Here is a 23,521-nt window from a genome sequence, read left to right on the forward strand (position 1 = left end):
TAGACAGTTGCCCCTGCTTCTTATTTTAGGTTTCATTACATAGAAGCATTGTATATCAAAGTGACAATTTGTGTTTGGGGCAATATGATGTTTTAGTTGCAATGTCACATCAAAATTTGTTCACACCAGCATATTGAAATTTAAGATAATAAACATTTCTTTGTAGCATGGATCAAAGAAGAATGCTTAAATTCATATGGAAAAAATACATTTCAAAAACAATTACTTCTACAAATGGTAGAATGCATACAGATGTCTACATGATGTGCTTCTGAACAGCACAACATAAATTTAATGGTGATTGTATTTCATAACATTGCAATCAGCAACAGTACATGCCAGTGTCACTTACTGTCCACTGTAATATAGCTGTCATATTTTTTTTTAGACAAGATATCGTCAAGAAAGAATGTACTAGTTTAAAGCAAGTGATCTTTAAAGCAGGTGATCTTCTTTCGTGCTTTGAACTGCTTCATCAACCTAAAAAAAGGATCTGATTCCATCTGACATAACGTGTGGAACCTTAAATAACTGCAGAACAGTATTGGAAAGAAATATATGTAGCAGTCTTGACAAATGCATGATTCAAATGGGAAGTTAACAAAGACACGGGAGAGATATAAAAAAACTTGGATTTATTTTAATTCTGATCCTTTTAGTGCATATTTCAGATACAAACCTGTCTGACTGTATGAGAAAAACACTTTTAACCCTTCTCCACTTTGTTTCTATCCTACAAATCCTTTCCCAGGTCATTTAAAAATATTTGTTTCCCAACTGGAAATGACCACATCAGGGTGGCCTCAGGAAGAATTGTTTGGGCCCCGAAAATTCTTGGGAATGGAATCTGGCCAGCAAGTCATCTCCTAGGTTCCTCCACTCTCAGTGGAGTATTTTGAGAGATAGATGGGGCCCACTTGTCAATCACCTGACCACTATAATGTTAGATGATTTCCACCTTGCCAGCTAAGGTTCCACCCTCCCACCTTGCCAGGTTGACATTGTTACTGACTGGGAACTTCCAAGCTTCCATGACTTCCATAGAAAACTCAGTAGCACAGTCCTGAAATACATGGATATTGTTTTTCTTAATTAACGACAGGGTTGAACTACCTGTTATATTTTTTAAAAAACTCTTGCTTGGTGGATGCTTCATCAACATCACACATACAAGTTTCACAAGGGCTTGCCAGAGTCTTGCAACAGCTTATCCCTTTGTGTCAGAGCCTAATGTCATTACAGCAGCTGCAGCAAGGATATACTAGTGGACTATTGTGAAATCTTACCATGAATAATAAACTTACTTTCTCATTCCAGCCTAAGTACTATTCCAGCATCCAATTCTGTTGGAAGTTGATAGTCAAATGTTTATGCATTGGTTTCAAAGTTTTAAATCATAGCCAGTTACTTCAAACAGCCATAAATGCTTGCATGTCACTGGGTTTTGCTATTCAAGCAGCAAGGAAATGCTCTTGGATAGCAGCTGCAAAGAGCTATTTATTTATTTAATTTAATTAGATATTTATAAACTACACTTTCATTTAAAACATCACATGGTAATCAGCCCTGAGTGCTCACTGGAAGGACAAATCGTGAAGCTGAGGCTCCAATACTTTGGCCACCTCATGAGAAGAGAAGAATCCTTGGAAAAGACCCTGATGTTGGGAAAGATTGAGGGTACTAGGAGAAGGGGACGACAGAGGACGAGATGGTTGGACAGTGTTCTCGAAGCTACGAACATGAGTTTGACCAAACTGCGGGAGGCAGTGCAAGACAGGAATGCCTGGCGTGCTCTGGTCCATGGGGTCACGAAGAGTCGGACACGACTAAACGACTAAACAACAACAACAAAGGCACAGTATTACAACAAAAACATCAAACACATCAGTAAGAGATGATTGGAAAGGAATAACAGATTGGAAAGACCTACCTGATTTTTTTTTTTAAAAAAAGAAAACATCTAGAAATGAGTAGGGATGGCTAAACACTACGCATACTTCATGTGATAGGACGACTCCCATGCCTTGAGGATGTGTGCGAGATGTGATAGAATTGGATGTTCATGCAACTAATGTATGAACAGAGTTTTGAAGACAGTTCCTTTAATAGACAATAAAACACTCAAGGCAGGTTCATAAGGATGTAGGTGACCCTTCACATCTAGTCCCAAACAGTTTAGGACTTAAACGTTTAGTGCTAGTACTTTAAATTGAGCTCAGCAACACATGGGTAACCAATGTAGCTGTTGCAAAATTGGTGTGGTAATATCAATACCCTAGCTCCAGTAGGCATCATACAGTCTGGATTTTGCACAAACTGGTGCAAAGAAAGCATTACAGTAGTCTAGTCTGGATATAAGCAGGTGTACTTTCTACAGATAGGGTTGCAACTGGCAAACTACCTGTCAGAGGGCCTGGTATGGCTACTCTAGAGTAACGACTCCAGCATGGTCTTTTAAGGCTTTTATTAAGTGCTGATTATTTACAGTGTTCAGAGCAATAAAAATGCATCCTTAAGGTGAGGTGTCAGAACTCCCGAATGGCGATTGGCGCGTTTTCTTCCAGCACCACAACTTTGGCAGACCCAACCTCTTCCCCCTACGTTTGCGTCGCAATTCGGGAGTTGGGGGGATTGGCCTCCCCCCCGTGCGTCCAACTTCCTGTCCCACCTGAGGCATGGGCTCCACAACCCTGCCTGAGCCTCGGACACCACTTCCTGACTCTCCGCTGGAGGCAGAGCTCTCCTTACTCTCTCCCGCGCTTGGGGATGGGCTGGAACTTAAGATGGGAGGGACTTCCCTGTATCCCTTGTCCCTCACATCCACCCCCCTCCCAGGCTCCTCTCTCCCCCTCCCTAGTGGCTCTCTGCTTGCTGGGGACGAGTGAAATCCCAAGAAGTCAGTGGCATCCGAGCCTGTGGGTGTGAAAATTTCCCCCCAATCCGGCGATCTCTCTCCTTCCCCCTGAGAAGACGGAAATCCCAAGAAGTCAGTGGCATCAGAGCTGGTGGGAGTAAAAATGTTCTGCCAGTCCTCTCCTGCCTCTGACGTCGTCGACCTCGGTGAAACCCACACCTCTTCTTCCGTGTCCTCAAATTCCGCTTCCCATCTCCATGGGGAGCTGCTGCCTGCTATCCCTTCCTCCTGCTCCTCCCCCTCTCCCTCCCTTTCCATGTGCCAGGGCTTGGGCCTGTGGGGGAACAGGGCGTGGAACTCTTCCACTAAAAATTCCTCAGGTACTTCCGTGGCCGGTATCCACTCATTGTGGGATGGCGGAGTGTCCTCCCATGCTATCAGGTACTCCAGCCCTCTCACCCCTCTCCTTGAGTCTAAAATCTCAGTTGCCTCATTGAGCTGTCGGGCGTTTCCCGTCTCCCCCCCTCCCTCTGGAGGTTGATCGCTGTCCCTGAACCTGGTACTTTCCCTGTACGGCGACAGCAGTGATCTATGAAACACTGGGTGCACTCTCATGTCCTCCGGCAGTGCTAGCCTGAAGGCTACCGGGTTGACCTGTTGCGTGACCGTGAAGGGGCCCAGCCTCCTGGGTGCTAACTTTTTGCATCGCCCCCTGGTGGGAAGACCTTCCGAGGATAACCAAACCTTGTCCCCCACCCTGATGACCTCTCCCGGCCGCCTGTGGCGATCTGCCCCCTTCTTGTACGCTTCCTTGGCCCTCTCCAAGTGTTCTCGGAGCTGCTGGTGCACCGTCTCCAGGTCCTCTGCCCAATCCTCTGCCTGTGGGCCCTCTTCCTCCTCCTCCCCCTCCCTCTCCGGGAAAGATCTGAGGTCGCGCCCGTAATTGGCCTTAAAGGGCGACACCCCTGTGGAGACGTGCACCGCATTGTTGTAGGCAAATTCTGCTAGTGGCAGGCGATCCACCCAGTCCGTTTGCCTCTGGCTGACGTAACATCTCAGGTACTGCTGCAGAATGGCGTTGACCCGCTCCGCCTGTCCATTGGTCTGCGGGTGCCGAGCCGTCGACAAGCTGACCTCCACCTGCAGGAGGTTCATTAGCCGTCGCCAGAACCTGGAAACAAATTGGCGGCCACGATCCGAAATAACTCTTAAAGGCAATCCATGCAGTCGGAATACGTGGTCCACAAACAGTTTGGCCGTCTCTTCTGCCGAGACCGCCCTGGCACACGGTATAAAGTGGCACATTTTGGACATGAGGTCCACCACCACCAACACTGCGGTCTTGCCCCTGGACGACGGCAGGTCTGTGATGAAGTCCATGGACACTACTTCCCACGGCCTGTGCGGTGTGGCTAATGGCTCCAGCAAACCTGCTGGTGGCGCTCTGACCACCTTTGCTCGCTGGCAGGTGTCACATCCCCTGACATAATCCCGAACATCCTCCCGCACCCCTGGCCACCAGAAGTGTCTCATGACTAGGTGAGTGGTTTTGTCCCTTCCGAAATGACCCGCCGTTGGGTTGTCGTGCATCTGCTTGAGAACCTTACCTCTCAGCTGTTTGGTTGGGAGGTACAGGGCTCCCCTGTAAAAAAGCAAACCCCTCCTTTCCTCAAAGTCTTTGGCCTGCTCCCTCCCCCCTCTCAGGTCTCTGAAGATGCGGGTGGCAAATTCATCCGCTGCCGTCAGTGCGGTGAGTTCTGCCTCGCTCACCACTGCTGCACCGCATGACCATGCAGATGGGGGGAAAACGTGCCTGGGTGCTGGTGGCAACTCCTCCTCCATGTACTCTGGCTTGCGGGAGAGGGCATCCGCCCTGACGTTCTGCTCCCCCGGGATGTAGTGGATGGAGAAGTTGAAGTTCGAGAAGAACTCTGCCCACCGTATCTGCCGCTGGTTGAGCACCCTGGCCGTTCTCCAGAACTCCAGGTTCTTGTGGTCTGTGCACACCTGGATGGGGTGCTTGGCGCCCACCAGGAAGTGTCGCCAGTGCTGGAACGCAGCGTGGATCGCGAGAAGTTCCCTATCAAAAACTGTGTAGTTGCGTTCAGGCTGGGTCAGCTTCCTGGAGAAGAAGGCACAGGGTCTCCACTCTCTGTTGGCGTCCAGTTGCAACAGAATCGCTCCCACAGCTTTATCAGAAGCATCTGTCTCCAGGCGTAGGGGCGCATCCTGCACCACGTGGAACAGGTGCTGGTCTGAAGCGAATACCCTCTTGAGGCTTTCGAACGCTGCTTGTGCCTCTGGTGTCCACCTGAACTTCTGCTTGCCTCTCAGGCAGTCGGTGATGGGAGCCGTGACACGAGAGAAGTTCTTGATGAACTTCCTGTAGAAGTTAGCGAAGCCTAGTAGGCGTTGGGCATCTTTGCGCGTCCTGGGGCTGTGCCAGTCCAGGATGGTCTGCACCTTGTCCTTGTCCATCGCCAGCCCCTTGTCTGACAGCTTGTAGCCCAGGAAGTCCACCTCCTTGGTGTGAAACTTGCACTTCTCCAGCTTCACATACAGGTGGTTGTCCTTCAGGCGCTGCAACACCTCCCTGACATCCTTCACATGCTGCACTGGGTCATTGGAATAGATAAGGATGTCATCCAGAAAGACCAAGCAGTTCTTGAAAAGGAGGGACCCCAGGACGTGGTGCATGAAGGCCTGGAAGCAGGCTGAGCCCCCTTGCAACCCGAAGGGCATCACCAGATATTCAAAAGAGCCCAGAGGCGTGAACATCGTGGTTTTCCATTCATCGCCCTCCCGGATCCTGATCAAGTTGTACGCCCCTCTTAGGTCTAGCTTGGTGAAAATCTTGCCCCTGCGTGCCGCTGTCAGAAGATCATCCACTCTGGGCATGGGGAAAGCCACTGGCTCTGTCACTGAATTCAGCCGTCTAAAATCCACCACCAGACGGCGCTGTTGCGTGTCTTTCTTGTCCACCCAGAAGACCGGGCTGCCCCCTGCTGCCTTGCTTTCTCTGATGAACCCCCGCTTGAGGTTCTTGTCGATGAAAGCGCGCAGATCCTCCAGTTCCTGGTCTGACATGGCGTACAGCTTGGCTGGGGGTATAGTTGCCCCTGGCACCAGGTTGATCTGGCAGTCAAAAGGCCTGTGTGGAGGTAGGTGGTCGGACTCCGCTTCGCTGAAGACCTCCTGCAGGTCCCAGTACGGCTTGGGTATCGCCTCACCCCCTTTGACTTGCATGGTGGCCACCGTGGCTATCGGAGGCCCCTCCCCTGGTTGGTGCTGCATGCAATGTTCCAGACAAAAGTCCGACCCAAACGTGATGCATCTCTGGTGCCAACTTATGGAGGGGTCGTGGCGCGCCAGCCAGCTCATTCCCAAAACGATGGGGGGGTCTGAGATGGTCGTGACGTTGAAAGCCAGTGTCTCTGAGTGCCTTCCCACTGTCATTCTCATGGGGGGGGTTTGATGAGTGATGGCCCCTCCCAGCAACTCTCTGCCATCAATGGTGGCCACGTGCAGGGGAAAATCCAGCTGCAGAAGTTGGATCTGGTGCTCTTCTGCAAAGTTTCTCGAGAAGAAGTTGGCGGAGGCACCACTGTCAATTAAGGCGAGGACTGTCAGGGGATAGCCATTTGGGAGCGTCAGCGTGACTTCTAGAACCACTCCTGCTCTGGGAGGGGTGGGCTGGCTCTGCTCCTCTCTGTGCGGGTGGGCGGGCTGGGGCTGTTCACTGCTGACTGTGCCTGGCTGCTGCCCCTTGTCTCCTGCAGCCAGGCTGTCTCGTTTCCCTGCTGTGGTGCTACGTCAGTGGGGGAAGGTACAACCGTTCCCGCCTTTCCTTGCCACTCTCTGCGATGAGGGCAGTCTCTGACGCGATGCCGGGGGGAGTTGCAGAGAAAGCAATTCCCGCCTCTTCCCTCCTTGCGTCTTGGCGCCGCCGGGGTTTGAAAAGCCCGCGCGCGCGCTCCCCCGATCTCCATCGGTTCCGGCTCTGGGCTTGGTCTGGGCGGGTCTGGGGGCGGTCCCTGGGGTGGGGTTTGGTGATGTGGTCTGTCCTGAGAGCGTGGGAACCAAGGTTTTGCTGCGCGCGTCGCTTGTTTGTCATACCATCTGGATTCCTGTCTCACCCCCACCGCTAGCGCCGCTTTGCTGAGCTGATCCATAGTCTGCGGTCTAGGACCTCTTGCCAGCTCATCCTTAACGTCTGCATGCAAACCCAGGTAGAAGGCTGATTTCACTGGCTCACTGTTCAGATCCCACCCCAGTTTGTGTACCAGCATGGTGAATTTCGCCCAGTAGTCCCTAACTGTCGATTTTCCTTGTGTTAAGTCATGAAGCTCCTGTTTAGTGGCCTCCATTTCACTGTCGCTAGCGTACATTAATTTTAAAGCTTCTAGAAATAAAGTTGCGTTCTTCATGCAAGGATTTTTTTGCGCGATGAGCGGTCTTACCCATTCCCGGGCGGCCCCCGTCAAATGCTCTATGATAAAGTAGACTCTGTGCGCGTCATCTGGGAATTCTGCTGCATGCAATTCCAGCGCATAATTTATTTCTGTCTCGAATCCGAGGTACTCCCTCGGGTCTCCGCTGAACTTGGTGACTAGGCTCTGTCCCCTTCTCACTTGGACTAGCTGCGGCTGGGGTGCCCCCCCACCTCTAGCGGCTTTCTCCTCTTCCAACTTTTTCTGCAGGTCTAATACCATCACCCTTAGCTGTTTCTCAGTCTCCTCTTTTGTCCTCACCTGGTCCACCAGCTTGTTCAGCTCCTCCTGCGCCCCTCGCGCCTCCTCCTGAGCGGCATGCAATTGCTGCTGTGCGTGCGCTGTGAGGTTCTGTAGCTCCTGCTTCGCTGCTTCGGCCTCCAGCCTCCAATGCTCAGCCTCTTGAGCGCTCATCGCTGCACTCCAAAGTAGCCAAAAAAAGATTCGGGAGTTGCTGTCAGAGGGCCTGGTATGGCTACTCTAGAGTAACGACTCCAGCATGGTCTTTTAAGGCTTTTATTAAGTGCTGATTATTTACAGTGTTCAGAGCAATAAAAATGCATCCTTAAGGTGAGGTGTCAGAACTCCCGAATGGCGATTGGCGCGTTTTCTTCCAGCACCACAACTTTGGCAGACCCAACCTCTTCCCCCTACGTTTGCGTCGCAATTCGGGAGTTGGGGGGATTGGCCTCCCCCCCGTGCGTCCAACTTCCTGTCCCACCTGAGGCATGGGCTCCACAACCCTGCCTGAGCCTCGGACACCACTTCCTGACTCTCCGCTGGAGGCAGAGCTCTCCTTACTCTCTCCCGCGCTTGGGGATGGGCTGGAACTTAAGATGGGAGGGACTTCCCTGTATCCCTTGTCCCTCACACTACCTTATATGGATAAAAGTCATTCCAAGAACTACCTATGCCTCCATATATAACACTGGGTACAGGAGAACCCTCAAGCATTGTAATTGTTTCTTTAGAGAAACAATTGTCTATATCAGGGGTCAGCAAACTTTTTCAGCAGGGGGCCGGTCCCCTGCCCCTCAGACCTTGTGGAGGGCCAGACTATATTTTGAAAAAAAATATGAACAAATTCCTGTGCCCCACAAATAGCCCAGAGATGCATTTTAAATAAAAGGACACATTCTAATCACGTAAAAACATACTGATTCCTGGACCGTCCGCGGGCCGGATTGAGAAGGCGATTGGGCCGCATCTGGCCCCCGGGCCTTAGTTTGGGGACCCCTGGTCTATATAGACCAGCGGTCTTTTTAACTGCCTGAACTTCCACCTTATGTGGATTAAGCTTTGGCAAAAATGTAGCAAGGAACTGATTGCATAGAACTGATCCATTGCTCTCGCTAACTGTGACTGGTGTATTAACATCATTTACAGAAGAAAATTTAGTCATTGGAATTGAAGATATAGTTGGTATGCACATGCAATATAATGTGGTTCTTTTAAAAACTGTCAGAAACAAAAGAATCAAGCTTTCTAAAATAGTGCCATTGTTCTGTTGGTTAGACGTGTTACCAAAGGATGTGCTTCCCTCTCCTAATCACTTCTGCACTGGCCATACAGTAAGCGCGTAAAATATTTGCTGGAGTGGGTGGGTGACTTTGCCATGCACACTCTATACATTGATTATGCATACAGCTGCTGTGTTTCTTCTTCCCAGTTGTAATACAGACAAGTGAACAGTGTGTCAGTTAAACATGTGGATATTTTCTACCACCTACATATCTTGGTAGCTAGGGAGAGCCTCCAATGTGTACTTGTTCTACTGAAGGCTAACAAAATCATTTTGTACACGAGTTACATACTACGGTCTAGCTGGCCATGCATTAAATAGCAAATAAAAACGCATCTTGCCACAAAGGACATTTTATATCCATCCATCCATCCATCCACTATGGAAAGCACTTAAGAGAAGGTAAAAATGCCTATAATGCTGGAATGAAGTGTGAAGTTAGAACATTTAACAAAAAGCTGTAGAAAACTAAAACAACAGTAGAATACTGTCATCTTGGTAAGACAAGACAGGGCTAACGGGCAACCCTTTTCCAAAAAACAATGCTGGCTCATGGTCCAATTGTTCAGAAAATTTATTGTCTTCCCAATTGGAACTGAAGAACTGAGTAAGAGTTGGGGTTTCTAGTGCTAAGTAAGAAATCCTGGATGGAAATGAACAATAAATACCTGGTATTTTGACTGTGATAAGATCATCTTAAATGCGAGAGCTGAACACTATCTCATTGTGGAATGGTGATTATTAAACACAGGATTTTAGTCAGTGATTTTACTTCTATTAATACATTAAGCATGGCAGTTGTTGAATAGAAAATGTAGGCATAATATGCTTCTGCATTAAAAGCAAAATTTTAGATCATAATGGTACAAGAAATTGGTAATCCAGAGTAGATTCTAACATTTCCTGAAAAGCATGCTACCATTCCTGAACTGTCACATTTTGGAGAGTTCATAACTTTGGACAGAAAACATTTTTGGCTTCAGAAGCAGGCTCACCCCCCCCCCTTCAACCCTGAAGTCATCTCTGGGAATGGGCAGCCATCACTGCAGAACCTCTGTGCCACTTGGAATGTGGCTGGTGGCTATTGGCTGAAGGGATATCACCTGTCTCCAAAGCTGGCCTCTGAGGTAGAACAATGTTGGTGAAGCTGGAAGTTTCAAAGCAGGTGCTCCATTGCTGAGCTATGGGGTCTCTCAAAGCAGTTCACCTCGTAAAAATCCATAACACATCATATAGGATGTGAAAAACACATCCTATAAAATATAAACTATGAAAGCAACAATTTCCAGCAGAGCTAATCCATCTCAGCCAAAGCAGCCTTCTGAAACAGTTGTGTTTTAGTTAAATGCCGAAAAGTACAAATGGTCAGAACCTGGCTAATCTCCTGATGAGGAATTCTTAGAACTCAGAAACTTGCACACTTACTTGAAGACATTTGAGCTACCATGACATGGCTACCTTTACTCCAAAGGTACTTTGGGCTGTATTCAACATCCATGTCCCATCAGTACAAGGATTTCTGCAGAATGAACTTCTGCTTTCTCCTCCCTATGTACCTTTCCAAAATATGTTCCAATCTGTTGTTACATGTAGATTCAGTCAAACATGTGTATATTTATATTCATTTCTGGGAGTATAATTATGTGGATTTACAATGCTATTTATTGGTTGTCTTTGAGAAAAGGGCAATGAAGAATAAATAATATGTACCCCTAGAGTATTTTCAGTAGAATTAAGATTGAAGATTTAGATATTTTCTGGGGACATAAATACAGATTAAAATACAAGCTGCATTAGGTATTCTTCTTGCCACTTTAATTTTGTCATAAGTAATTATAAATGTAACTGGAAGTTGAAAAGCAATTGCACTGGATAATACAGGAGAATAAATTTTCAGAAAACTTGTCACAATCAAATTTGAGGGATTTGCAAACTTATATATAAAAAAAGACTTCTCTACACTTTCATTTTATAATAGCAATGACTGCCCGTAGGCAGGGTAATTTTCATGTATTAATGATGACTTTTCCTAGGTAATGACTGAAGATATTGCCAAGAGCCACCAACCTTCCATGGTTGGCTATTAATCTTCCAGAAATGCCCTGTGACTTGACTGTAATGACTTAATTGTATTCTAACAGTTTGAAACCAGCATAATTCCCCTGCATTTTGTCAGTCATTATATATTCCTGGTAGTGGTACTAGAATTGTTTTGTTCTTTTAACAGTCCCTCTTGAAAGAACAACAAAAACCTTTAATACAATGATGTATTTTTAAAATCATGAGAGCAGAACCAGGCTGATAAAATCACTGTCATTGCATCTTTTCTTGCAAAACAGATCATTGCCAGTGGTGATAGTGAAGTTGCAAAAATAATCTCCTGCAGTAATGGCATAGTATACATCATTATTCATAGTTACATTGTACAAAGATTTGTACAGGACAGTGAAGAAAAGTACCTCAATTTATTAATATCATCCAGCATATTAAACCTAAAAGCAGGAAGGTATTTTCAGCATTGTACTTATGATTTCACTGTGAAATGTTGTCTCTAGTGATTATACCCAATGTGTTGCATAGAGGGGAACATAAATTATTGAGGAATATTGTTTTATTTAAGAAACCTGATCTCTTTAATATACCCCAGAGAAGGCTGTTGGGTTATTTTGTCACGGAGTAGATCCTTGCACGCATGGAAACCTTTCTGATTATACTGAGCTCTAGGGGCAAATTAAAGTGTTAAGGGAGCAATAGTACCTCTGGTGGGGGGACACATCATGCTCGTTTTGGGGTAGTTTGGCCATCTTTGGTCCCACCTGGCACTCAGCTCTCACCTGTGGCTCCTGGAAGCTGTTGGCATGCAACAGCAGCCACACCCTGGAATGGTTTTGATTGGCTGGCTAAACCTTCAGTGAGTTAAGGACTTCCTCTGCATGCAAAGATAGGCTTTGGCAAATTGAGTGGATGAGACCAATAGTGGGCCCAATGGTCAAGAATGGTCTTGTCTACATATTTTGACAATTAATGACATAATGTCATTATTTTAACATCTGTTTTTGGCACCTGTCTTTTTAAAAAGACAACAAAGTGCACCTCCAGGGTTGAAGTCAAACTGAAGCGTCTTTCCCATGGTGTAAGCCTGGGCAGTGTGTATGGAGGTCCTAGGCTGTCCAGACAACAAGAATGTTTCTTTTCCTAGATGGGTTACCTTTCCAGGTTGACGAGCCCTGAGTTCATGAATCACCCAATATTAACTAAAGAACATAACTGGTTGAAACCCAAGGACCATTTAATCTAGCATCCTGTCTCCCTCAGTAGCCCACCAGTTTTATCTGGAAAGCCCATAAGTAGAATTGTAAAGAATCAGCCCATTCTGATGCAGTTATTCTCTAGATCAATTATATACCCTTTCACTTCATGCATACCTAGTAATTTACAATGTAAAATTAAAAACATGCACAGTGGTATCCTGGGTTACAAATGCTTCAGGTTACAAATTCTGCTAAACCAAAAATAGTACCTCAGGTTAAGAACTTTGCTTCAGGATGAGAACAGAAATCGCGCAGTGGTGGCACGGCGGCACCAGGAGGCCCCATTAGCTAAAGTGGTACCTCAGGTTAAGAACAGTTTCAGGTTAAGAACGGACTTCCGGAACGAATTAAGTTCTTAACCAGAGGTACCACTGTAGTGGGAGACCCAATGGGTGCCATTCCATTAACAGAAGACATCTGTCTGTAAAACAGTGAGGGATGCTTTAAGAGAATACCCACTCCCCTTTGCAGCTGCCCGCCACAAATAATCTCTGGAAATTTCAAATTATAGCACAAGTTGCAGGACAAATTAATTTCATATAGTGTGAAATTTACTTTTTGCATAGTGTTGAGGATCTTGTCCTATAACTTGTGGTATAATGGAAGTAACTGAGTGAATAAATGATTGAACAAGTTATTGAGCAATGGGTCACTTAAGTTCTAGCAGCCATGATGCTTATTGAATGAAAATGTAAATGAAAGATATCTCTGCATCTTGGAATTATATTAACTGGTGACAGCTTGAGACACATGAGAAATTAGACCAACGAGGTCAGTACATTCTATAATTATGTTATTGTAGTTTCATTTGAAGACCACTGTTTAATTCTGGATCATGCATCAGACTGATCCAATATGACTGCTTTTTAATGGTGTTCTAATATAATAAAGGGGGGAAAGCCTCCTTAGAAATAAAAACATAGTAATGATATGAGGTATTGGAATTCCTTAATAGAGACACACATTGCTTACATGAACAATCAGTTTCCTGGAATCATCCCACATTTTTCTGGCTAAAATGAAAGATGTCAGCTGGACCTTGCGAACATCTGTTTTCAAAACTCTAAGGAACAAAATTGTTCAGAATGTTCTCAGGTTGTACTACATTAAAGCTACTGATCTTTTCCAGCACTCTCTCACACAGTGACATACAACCCACACAATTTCATTTTAGAATGCCCTCAACAATATTTCACTTTCTTGGTAAAGCTAAATCCTATTTAATGAGAAAAGGAGATGTTTGCATTGGATCCCAACCATTGGAGGAGTGTGTATGAATACCCCACAGCAAATTGCTAGGTGGCTTCCTTTATTCAACTCACCAGGTCTCTTCGTCTGGCCCTTGGCACAACCTACAAAGCATGACACCTCTGCCAGGCTACATAGCCTCCACACTACTTATCTGATGAGGATGGCCCAGTGGTCAGAAGTTTCAGGACACATAGCTCCAAGTAAGCAACTTGCATCACCAGAAGTTAGGAGACTTTTAAAGTATGTATTCAGACTACCTCTCCTAGGCATCACTCTCTTCAGAGTCTTAAAGGGTCAACCTCTGCCTCCCACTCCATTCCATAGGCTTCTCCCTGCACTGTTGCACCAGTGATGTGTGGTTAGAAGCACCTGGTTCCTCAGACTTAGGGGAAGTTGCCCATGTGAGTACAGACTACAGGTCCTGGTAGCCCAGGACATTCTTCTGGGGACTCCTTTGGACAGACTTGTGCGCTGTGTAACCCTGATCTCCAGCAGACATCTCAGAGCCCTGAATTTGATCATGCTGCTTAGCTGGTGCCTCTGCAGTTTATGGCTCTGTGTCTGGATTGCTGCTGGATTCAGGGGTCATGCCACTGGCTATCTGAGTAATTTTCTCAGTGTTTAGCTGAGAAAGAAATTGCTAGATGCAGTACAGCCTGTCAATAAGGAGGAAAACCTTTAGCAATTCTCCAAGCCTTAGAACACAGGAGAAATCGATTTGTTTTCCCCGCTCCTCATCCCCAATCAGGCATTTTGCAGCAGATAAGGAGATAAAATTCTGATTTTCACTGGGCCCCATGGTTATAAGTTCTAATTATTAACTCCTATTAGCTTCACAGTAATATTAGGCTTGAGAAAGGAAATGAAGGAGGGATTGGTACTAACCTTGTGAGTCAGCTCCCAGGGGTGTGTTCTTTTAAGCTAATAAACAAATTGTAAATTTCAGCTTATATAATGCGTCCAGGAAACTATAAATTAAATAATTGTACAAGTGTCCTAGATAATGCATCTGGAGTTGGTTACTACACTCACATCCTACCAAGAGCAAGCACATCATGAGATATTGGAAATCTGATAACATTACAAGCCTTTGAGCACCATGCATTCTCATCTGGAACACAGTTTCCTGTAGTATTGCTGATATGCCAGATAAAATAAATGGGTGTCCAAAATCAACCTCCATTATTACTGCTCTCTTTCAGTTCCTGTCAGTGCTGTGACTTGTTGCTAAATGTAACTGTACATTAAACAGCAGGAGAAGCGCAGGGTTTCTTCCTCCTCCTTTGCAGTTTTGCATTGATGCTGCGTTCACTTTTAGACAAAAAAGAAAAGCGAATGTGGCTTACATACCATAGCTTCTTGGTAAAGAGAATGTGGTTAATTTTGCTTTTCTGCTACGGTGAGGTGTACAATTTTTTATTCAATAGGACGGACTTCCAAGTAGCTATTCACTTTCAAGTTTCTCGCTTGGGGATGACATTGTTATTTCTCTTTTCATCCTCCTGATGTTAATATTCCTGTACTGGGCTTCTACACAATAATAAGCACCAGAATTCCCCCACCCACCCCCCATCTCATTGATAACAGCAAAAAATAAGTACAGCAAACAATATAGGCCATAGAATTAAGTGTATAAAAAAGATTCTTTTAGTTCCTCCACATTATACTCTTACAGAAATAATTATGAAAAATATAGGACCATTGCTCAATAGTAAGGCACCTGCTTTACATGCAAAAATTGCCAGGTTCAAACTCTGACATTTCCAGGTAGGGAAGTTTTCTTGCTGAAATCCTGAAGACAATCTGTCAGAGCTATCGAAACAGATTCTGTTACATAGCCAGGGCAAACCCTAGACTGAAAAGGGCCAAGAAAAACCATTTTATTCGGGAAAGCTTAGAATTGTTCAGCCACAACATGCAAAAGTATAACTAATTCACAATTATGGTATAAAAATACTTCTTGTTTCTTCTGAATGTCATTCATTGACTGTATTCAGACGTAATGCCAAACCATGGCAGATTAATGCAATGGGGCTTCCCAAAGCAGGATATCAAACCACAGTTTGAAGTTAATTTGCCTAACTGTGGTTTGCGGTTATGTCTGAATTCACAAGACATTTCCAAGCATCAGAGCTTTAGCTCTGCCTCAGTAGGCTTCTGCCCTATGAAGATGGATGTTGTTCCATTTTGAGAAGCTACTGCGCTTCAGAGACAGGAATGAAGTTATGAGGCTGAGTTGCTGAACAGATGGAGAATAAAAGCAGACAAGTGGCTATAAACTATGGTTAGCCTGCTGTGTATGTGCAATCGTTGTGTAGATTACTAACTGTGGCTAATGCAAACCATGGTTTGTGTGATGGCCGAATTGAGACAGTTCTTTTGTGAGTGTGAGGGAGCTATTGTGATGCTCGGGCCCCCTCAAAGTATATTGAAAGGTATGTACCGATTAAGAGAGAGGTTGAGAAATCAAATAAACCAAATTAACATAATTTACATGCTCTCATTTTTTCATTGTTTTGCAAGAAGGATATTGATGTCCTTGTGTTTGTGTTGCCTGACTGTGTTTGAACTTTGTTTTGAAATGAAGGAACAGCAGCTGTAGCCTTGGGTATCTTTTGAGAGTAGGTGTGGTTCATACCCACCATCCCAGCAGGATGGCTTTGTTTTATTTGAAATGAACTTGGCTGCCTTAACTGAACTTGAATGAACACAGAAAAAGTACAAATCTTCCTTTGAGATCATCTTGTTCTTTCTTCCTAGAACAGTAAGCCAAAAAGGAAGGTCTTCAGCTCTAATGGTGTCAGACATGAAAAACAGCCCTCATGAGGAGGCTGTATTTTCTTGCTTCAAAACATTAGCTGGAAGGAGAGATGTTCCTAATGCCACTGTTCTGAGCAACATAAGGATAAGATAATCCTTAACTACAAGTAGCCCAGCAAAATAATAGATGAAGCAATATTTAAAGACATGTATTTTGACAGCACTGAAGTGTTGTTTATGACCAATTGCACACATGTTTAACAATTTAACATCACAGTCCTTCCAGTAATGACTTGCTAGGATTTTGTATTATATGAATTTTATACTATGTGAAACAATTCAGATGGGGAAGGCTTCCAGACCCTTTTGTAGGTTAATATCATCTTCATTCTGCTCCAGATGTCACCACCTGTTGTTTAAAGATAAAGTGTGGAACTATCACCTGAGAAGAAGCAAAATATTTTCTAATACTTCTGCAAAATCCATGCTGAACACAAAATTCACTATTGATCATCAGGAGAACCATTTTACATAGATGGAAATGTAACCAAGTAATTGTAACTTGCCATGTTCTTAACCTCCTATTCCACTGTTGGTGGTATGTTGCAAAACCAGATTTATTAAGTCCCGGGTGAGCCACCAAACATAGTTGGTAGGTTGCAATTAATAGTTGCGAGACAGGTTCTGCAGGCCTGATCTAATGTAGTAGTGGTGGCTGCTTTTGGAGTCAATATACTGTATTGGGTTAGAATTATTGATTTGGCCCGCTATATGTTCACAATAAAAGCACTCAGAGTGTTTGGCTATACAGTGGTACCTCGGTTTATGAACACAATTGGTTCCGGAAGTCTGTTCATAAACTGAAGCGTTCATAAACTGAAGCGAACTTTCCAATTGAAAGTAATGAAAAGTGGATTAATCTGTTCCAGATGGTCCGCGGAGTACTCAACCTGAAGCGTACTTATCCCGAAGCATGGGTGTAATTGGTTCCGGAAGTCTGTTCATAAACTGAAGCGTTCATAAACTGAAGCGAACTTTCCCATTGAAAGTAATGGAAAGTGAATTAATCCATTCCAGATGGGTCCGCAGCGTTCATAAACTGAAAATTCGTAAACTGAGGTGTTCATAAACCGAGGTTCCACTTTATGGGGTTATTTCCTCAATTTTTTGCCTGTTGTGTAGTTGGGGGAAAAGGTGGAACACCGCTCCCTCCTTCAATCAGCTGTTTGACTGGGAAGGCTAAGCCTTGAAAATCAGAAAGACTCATGTGACTTCCTCTCTACTGAAATGTTTTTCCGAGTTGTGTGGAAGATGTTTATGGTAAAGCAGCTTCTGTATGGCTAGGTGAACATTGTAAGGATTGCCTGTTTCCACATGTAGCTGGTCCACCAAACAATATACAGCCGGTTTCAGGTTAATTCTGTTTTCTATATTCTGCTGTTCTTAATCCGTTGCATTATTTCGGTGACTACTTTCCATGTACATGTATGATTTAAGTAGAACTGGCATGCATTAAAACTGGAGACCCAGTATCTGTCATATTCCAGTGCTATGAATGTTACCTGCAGAGAAATACACTTTAACTGCAGTTACCCAGCAGGTCAGTACTTACAACAATTCAAATGTAAGGGGAAATGGGTGGAAATCCGACTGTATTTTAGTGACCTGCTGGCATGTAAGTTTGGTTTTAGTTCAGATGTAATATTCAATGCACCATTGGCTGTAATTGCAACTACTCTATGCTTTTCAAAATGTAGTTTATGAAACACAGCACCTCCCCTGACAATAGTATTACTCTTTTATAAGTATGTCTTCTCTCGAAGAAAAATTATTGTTGACATTTTTCACATAAAGCCAACTTGCCCTTTAAATCTTATCCAGGTGGAGATAAGAGCTTTATCCTCAAATTTAAAGCCCCGCACACAAGTGCACACATACACACAGAGGAAGAGAATGCCTGGGATATAATAGACAACAAACGTGAGCATAGGACTACTTTTGCAAACCTACTTTTTGTTTCAAACAGAAACAGGGGGAAAAAATCTGAAGGGATCAACATATTCCCCCCTCTTTCTTCCCTCAAAATGAACAGTTCACACCTGGTAGTTTTAAAATCTTTAAAGTGGTTTGAAAATACCCTTTTGCTTTCCCACTCCTTGCATACATAGATGCCATGATTCATTCTGCTTGAAACTGACCGTGGCCTGTAAAAAAATAATCTGTAACGTTAAGTTAAAACTAACCAAAGAAGAACATTGTCAGCAAAAGCTGAAACTGGCTTAGACTGAGTTAAAGTTACCTGCTCTACCTGACTGCAGCTCAGTTCTGACACCTCTCAGGTGGGCACCATTCCCATCTAAAAGAATGAAGGAGGTGTTCATAGTGAGTTCTGGCACCTCTTTGAGCTGCCATGACATTTTCAAAAGAGTTTAATGGTGTAGAAGATGCGATTGTGTAATGAAATTGTGGACCTGAATCCACTGCATCTGTGAAAGTGGTGTGCCTACAAAAACACTTTTCAAGTTACGGAACAGGAACTGAAAACTATTTTAGGAGACATGTTTCCCTTTTAGATGACATTTCTATAAAAGTGTAAATCCCCCATGACTCACAGTACTCCTAAACACATTTGGGAAGAAGATGTCATGAGGATACCAGGCATTGCTGCACTTGAGCTCATAAAGAAAGGTGCTACATTGATCTCATTGGCCGTGAAATAATTCGGTGTTTGAAAGTGATAGCACAGTGACTTTTTTTGCAACTTGGAACCTATAAGGCATACAAAGGGGGGAGATGGACTTCGTTGGCAGATTGCCTTTCACATTTTCAATGCATTTTAGTTTGTGGAGTGAGGCTTCCAGTTCATATTAGTGATTGTGAGTGGAGAATCAGTAAAATTAGGACAATAACATTCAAAACCTCATTGCCCAGAAATAAAATCATGATTATTTTTACAATTGTGAAATCTTATCTTCAAATCTCATGAAATAAGATTTTAAAACATTTATATTCAGATTGCATATTTTTGAAGAGGTAAAAAAACACACCCTTAACTTGTTGACTTCAGATGCAGTGAAAAGAGTCTGAAGTTTACATTGACTTGCTCAGCTTTTTGATGTTTGCAATCAGTAGGATCCTTTCAGGGTCCATATTTCAGCCATCAATCACAATGCTACGGGCATCTGTCCAAGGCTGTATTTAATCAGGCTTTTTTTTTCATGCGTGGAGCTCAGCTGCTAGGTAAAGAACTCAGCCTGGCTGACAAAGTTTAAGGGAATACTTGGGAATATAAAGAGATTTGTTGCAAATTGAACTGGCTTCTTTCAGGAATGGTTATTTTTAATTGTTACATAGGGAGGCTTTCTTTCCCTGATTATTTTGTGGTGGTTTCTTTTCAATTTAGGGTGGGGGTTGTCTAAAACATCAGATTTAGCACTGACACAAAATATGTGCACATATTTTATTATCTTATCCTCTCTCCTATGGCCAGGATTCAGGACTGATTCTTATGTGTAGGTTCAATAAATTTGATTAATTTTGTAATCTGGCACTTGAATCCACATTCTGGTATTGAATTCATTACTCACCATACAGTGGCCATCAGTTTGAGGCTTCTTGTGTGAGCTGTTGCTCATAATGTTTTTAGTTCTTGTTTCCAGGAATCAGCACTGCCTTCTGAACCCTTGCCAATCCCCTGCAGGGTGAATTAGTACTTTTGATTTACAGTTCATAGGATTATAGTATAGTAAGAAAGAAAGAAAGGACAATGGCATGCATAAACCAGACATGTCCAACTCTCAAGAGACTGTGATCTACTCCAACTATAAAAACAGTGGCAGTGATCTACCTATTGGATTGACCAAAGTTGTTGAGCTTTTTGGGGGAAGCCAAAGTTGTTGAGTTTTTTTTTGGGGGGGGGAAGCGAGCGAGTGAGCGAGATCACACAATCGACCATGATTGACCAGGGACACCCCACGATCGACTGGTAGATCACGATCAACCTGTTGGGCGGCCCTGGCATAAACTATCTCCAGGGATAACTATAAATAACCATTTGAGGAATGCTGTCAATACATCAATGTGTATTTTTACATTCACTGTGATATGAATGCTGTTAGTATGGTTTAAATATTTGTGATTTAAGCACAGCCCCAATTCAGACAATGCTCCGAGTCCAAATCATACGTAGTTAGGAAGATTGTAAATAAGCTCTGGTCTCCTCTATTTGCTGCTCAGCATTAACTATAGCATGCTGTGATATCCCCAACTAAGGTTGTCATGTGTTTGGGAAAAGCCAGATGTATCCTATTGGGGGGGGGCAACATGCCCATCTGGGCAGATTTTTACATTTTAAAGGAAATGCCTGGGTTTGGGAGGAGGGGGTTCGAGGGGCTCAGGCTCAGGCTCTGCACGCCACAGCCACAGCCACTGCTAGCCCCAGCCAGGGAAAGAGGTGTGCGGTTCCCCAGTTCAGGCTGGCAATGACTTGGGCTATCCTCTTTCTTGCTCTTCAAGATATGGCAACCCTATAATAGTGAGTGCTTTCCCCTTTGAGTGAGGATCCAAAATCCTGGGTTCCTAATTCTAGTTCTGAGTTCTGCATGATGTTTAGCAGCAGGCAAAAAATTTAGGGAATTATGCAGTAGAAGGGGAGGCAGGAGTGCTTGAGTGTAGGGCTTGTCCCCCCCCCTTTAATAGCCCATCATGCCTTCTCAGGTCTTGTGTGTCTTTATTCTGAGGAAAATGTAGACTTGGCACCTATTTTGTTTTTGATTTGAACAGCTAGTCTTGAATAGTATGTAACTGAAAGCCTGCTCCTAGAATTTTCCCTTGAATTACTTGTGGGTATTTGCCACCAGAAAACAACAGGAGATTATGTACTGTGAACTTGAATGTTCCTCTTAAAACTTGTGGCAATGTAAGTGCTTAATGGATGTGAAGAGAATGAGGAAAGAGTGTTTGTGTGTGTGCATGTATTCTACTGTGGAAGTTGTTTTGAACAGAGATTACTTTACCTTCTCCAAGGATGCGGTAAAGGTAAAGGACCCCTGACAGTTAAGTCCAGTCGCGAACAACTTTGGGGTTGCGGCGCTCATTTCGCTTTACTGGCCAAGGGAGCCGGCGTTTGTCCAGAGACAGTTTTTCTGGGTCATGTGGCCAGCATGACTAAGCCGCTTCTGGCGAACCAGAGCAGCGCATGGAAACGCCATTTACCTTCCTACCAGAGCGGTACCTATTTATCTACTTGCACTTTGACATGCTTTTGAACTGCTAGGTGGACAGGAGCTGGGACCGAACAATGGGAGTTCACCCTGTCGCTGGGGATTCGAACCGCCGACCTTCTGATCAGCAAGCACTAGGTTCTCTGGTTTAAACCACAGCGCCACCCACGTCCCTTCCAAGGATGCAGACATGATATCAAATCAGAATTTATCTTATAGGTGTTTTGTGTATATATATTTCACATGAAATATTATCATTACTTGGAGTTTAGATTTGAATTATGAGTAATTTATTTTACAAGAATTACACTGTCATTCCGTATTGGTTTCAAAATAGAAGCTCAATGAATTTTTAAATTCAACACTGCATTATGCCGTTGAAGGAGGCATTCAAGCAACTGTCAGATATTCAGCAAGGATACCTTTCTTTTATTTCAATGTGCTGTTCATCAGACTTTAAGAAGAGTTTGGATTTGATGTCCCACTTTATCACTACCCTAGGGAGTCTCAAAGTGGCTAACAATCTCATTTCCCTTCCTCCCCCACAACAAACACTCTGTGAGGTGAGTGAGGCTGAGAGACTTCAGAGAAGTGTGACTAGCCCAAGGCCACCCAGCAACTGCATGTGGAGGAGCGGTGGCCGCTCTTAACCCACTACTCCACACTGGGTCTCAGTTAAAAATAATAATAATAGTAGTAGTTGGAATGCCACTTGTAGTTTTTTAACAATGGATCAATGCCATATTGGAAATGTACCAACCAGAGTTTTAACAGGGATTTGTTTTGTGCTTGATCTGTTCAACATTATCATTAATTACTTAAATGAAGTGAAGGAGTGGAGAACATACTCATCAAATATACAGACAACCCCATATGGAAAGAATTTCATATATTTTAGTAGATTGGTCTGGGATTAAGATATTGCAGATTTGGGCTGAAAACATTTGAAATTTAATACAACAGTATAGTGCACAGAAAATAAAAAGATTGAAGGCATATGTCATAAAGGTGTGTTTCATATGAGGTTTAGTAATAGCAGAATTATCCATGGTGCTTATTTTGAGCATTATGCTGCAACTAATTGAAGCTTCATTTTTCAACAAATTAACTAATTGGTAAACATTAAGTGGCCCTGAATGTTGAAGGACACTGTTTGTTAATCTTAGCAATGGCATTTTGTATAAAATTGACTTCAACGGGAGAGAGATAATAGCATTTAACATCTTGTTATAATTCTTGCAATAACCCTGTAAAATGGGGCAGTATTATTATTTTAGTAGTGTAAGTGTGGGCTGGCGCAGAGAGAGGTAAGAACTTCTATAAGCCTACCTAGCCTGTGTACTCCTGAGCCTGATTCAAGGGGCTAGAAATGGCCTGCAAAGCCCTGAATTGTTGGGGCCAAGTATCTGCAAGAATATCTCCTTGAAAGCAGCCAACTTAAACTTCATGCAGGAGGGACTTTTCTTGTGGTCCCCATAGGGTGACTATTAACCTTGGTTATCCCTGCCAATTAATAAACCAACAAATGGGTTGCTTGATACAGAAGACACAACCAATGCCTGTGCCAAACCTGCTGACATCTGTAATCAATAAAATTGTGGCTTCTTTAATCCTGAAATGGCAGTCCTGTGTTTATTGCAACTTCCCAAGCTCTGGTTCTCCATTCATGGCTTCAGCTACAATGAATGCTCCATATTTATTATTTCTGCTGACCTTTGCCTTGAAGAACATGGAAAATAAAATTTAAAAACCCTACCCAATTGAGTTTGTACACTGACAGATGGAATAAGACAGAATGTATCTGGACTGGGGGTGCCTGAACTCCTTTAAATAAAAGTGATAGTATTAAAAAAGCGGAGCTTTTATTAAGTTTATTTTATAATGATTTTTAAAATCCATTTATGTAACATAATAGAAACAACAAAGTATTTAGGGCTTCATTACAGCTAACCAAAAGCTTTTGTATGAATTAAGAAATTGGGGTGTATTTTGTTCATGGTTCTCTTTAGTAGGTTCCCATGCTCTTGTCAGCTGGTGAAATGACAGAATAACTTCTGTGATACCACTTGGTTAAGACAATATATTTGGAAACAATTTGCCAACCAGTGTTT

General features: G+C 43.8%; 1 protein-coding gene across 8 annotated transcripts in view; it reads left to right on the forward strand.

Annotated features, from left to right (window-relative positions):
* The window catches only part of LAMA2 (laminin subunit alpha 2), a 372,327-nt gene that overhangs the window by 7,294 nt on the left and 341,512 nt on the right, over positions 1-23,521 (forward strand). The gene's annotated exons all lie outside the window — the stretch shown is intronic.

Source organism: Zootoca vivipara, chromosome 3 (genome assembly GCF_965207765.1).
Source record: "Zootoca vivipara chromosome 3, rZooViv2.hap1.1, whole genome shotgun sequence".
In the NCBI taxonomy this organism is placed as follows: domain Eukaryota; kingdom Metazoa; phylum Chordata; class Lepidosauria; order Squamata; family Lacertidae; genus Zootoca; species Zootoca vivipara.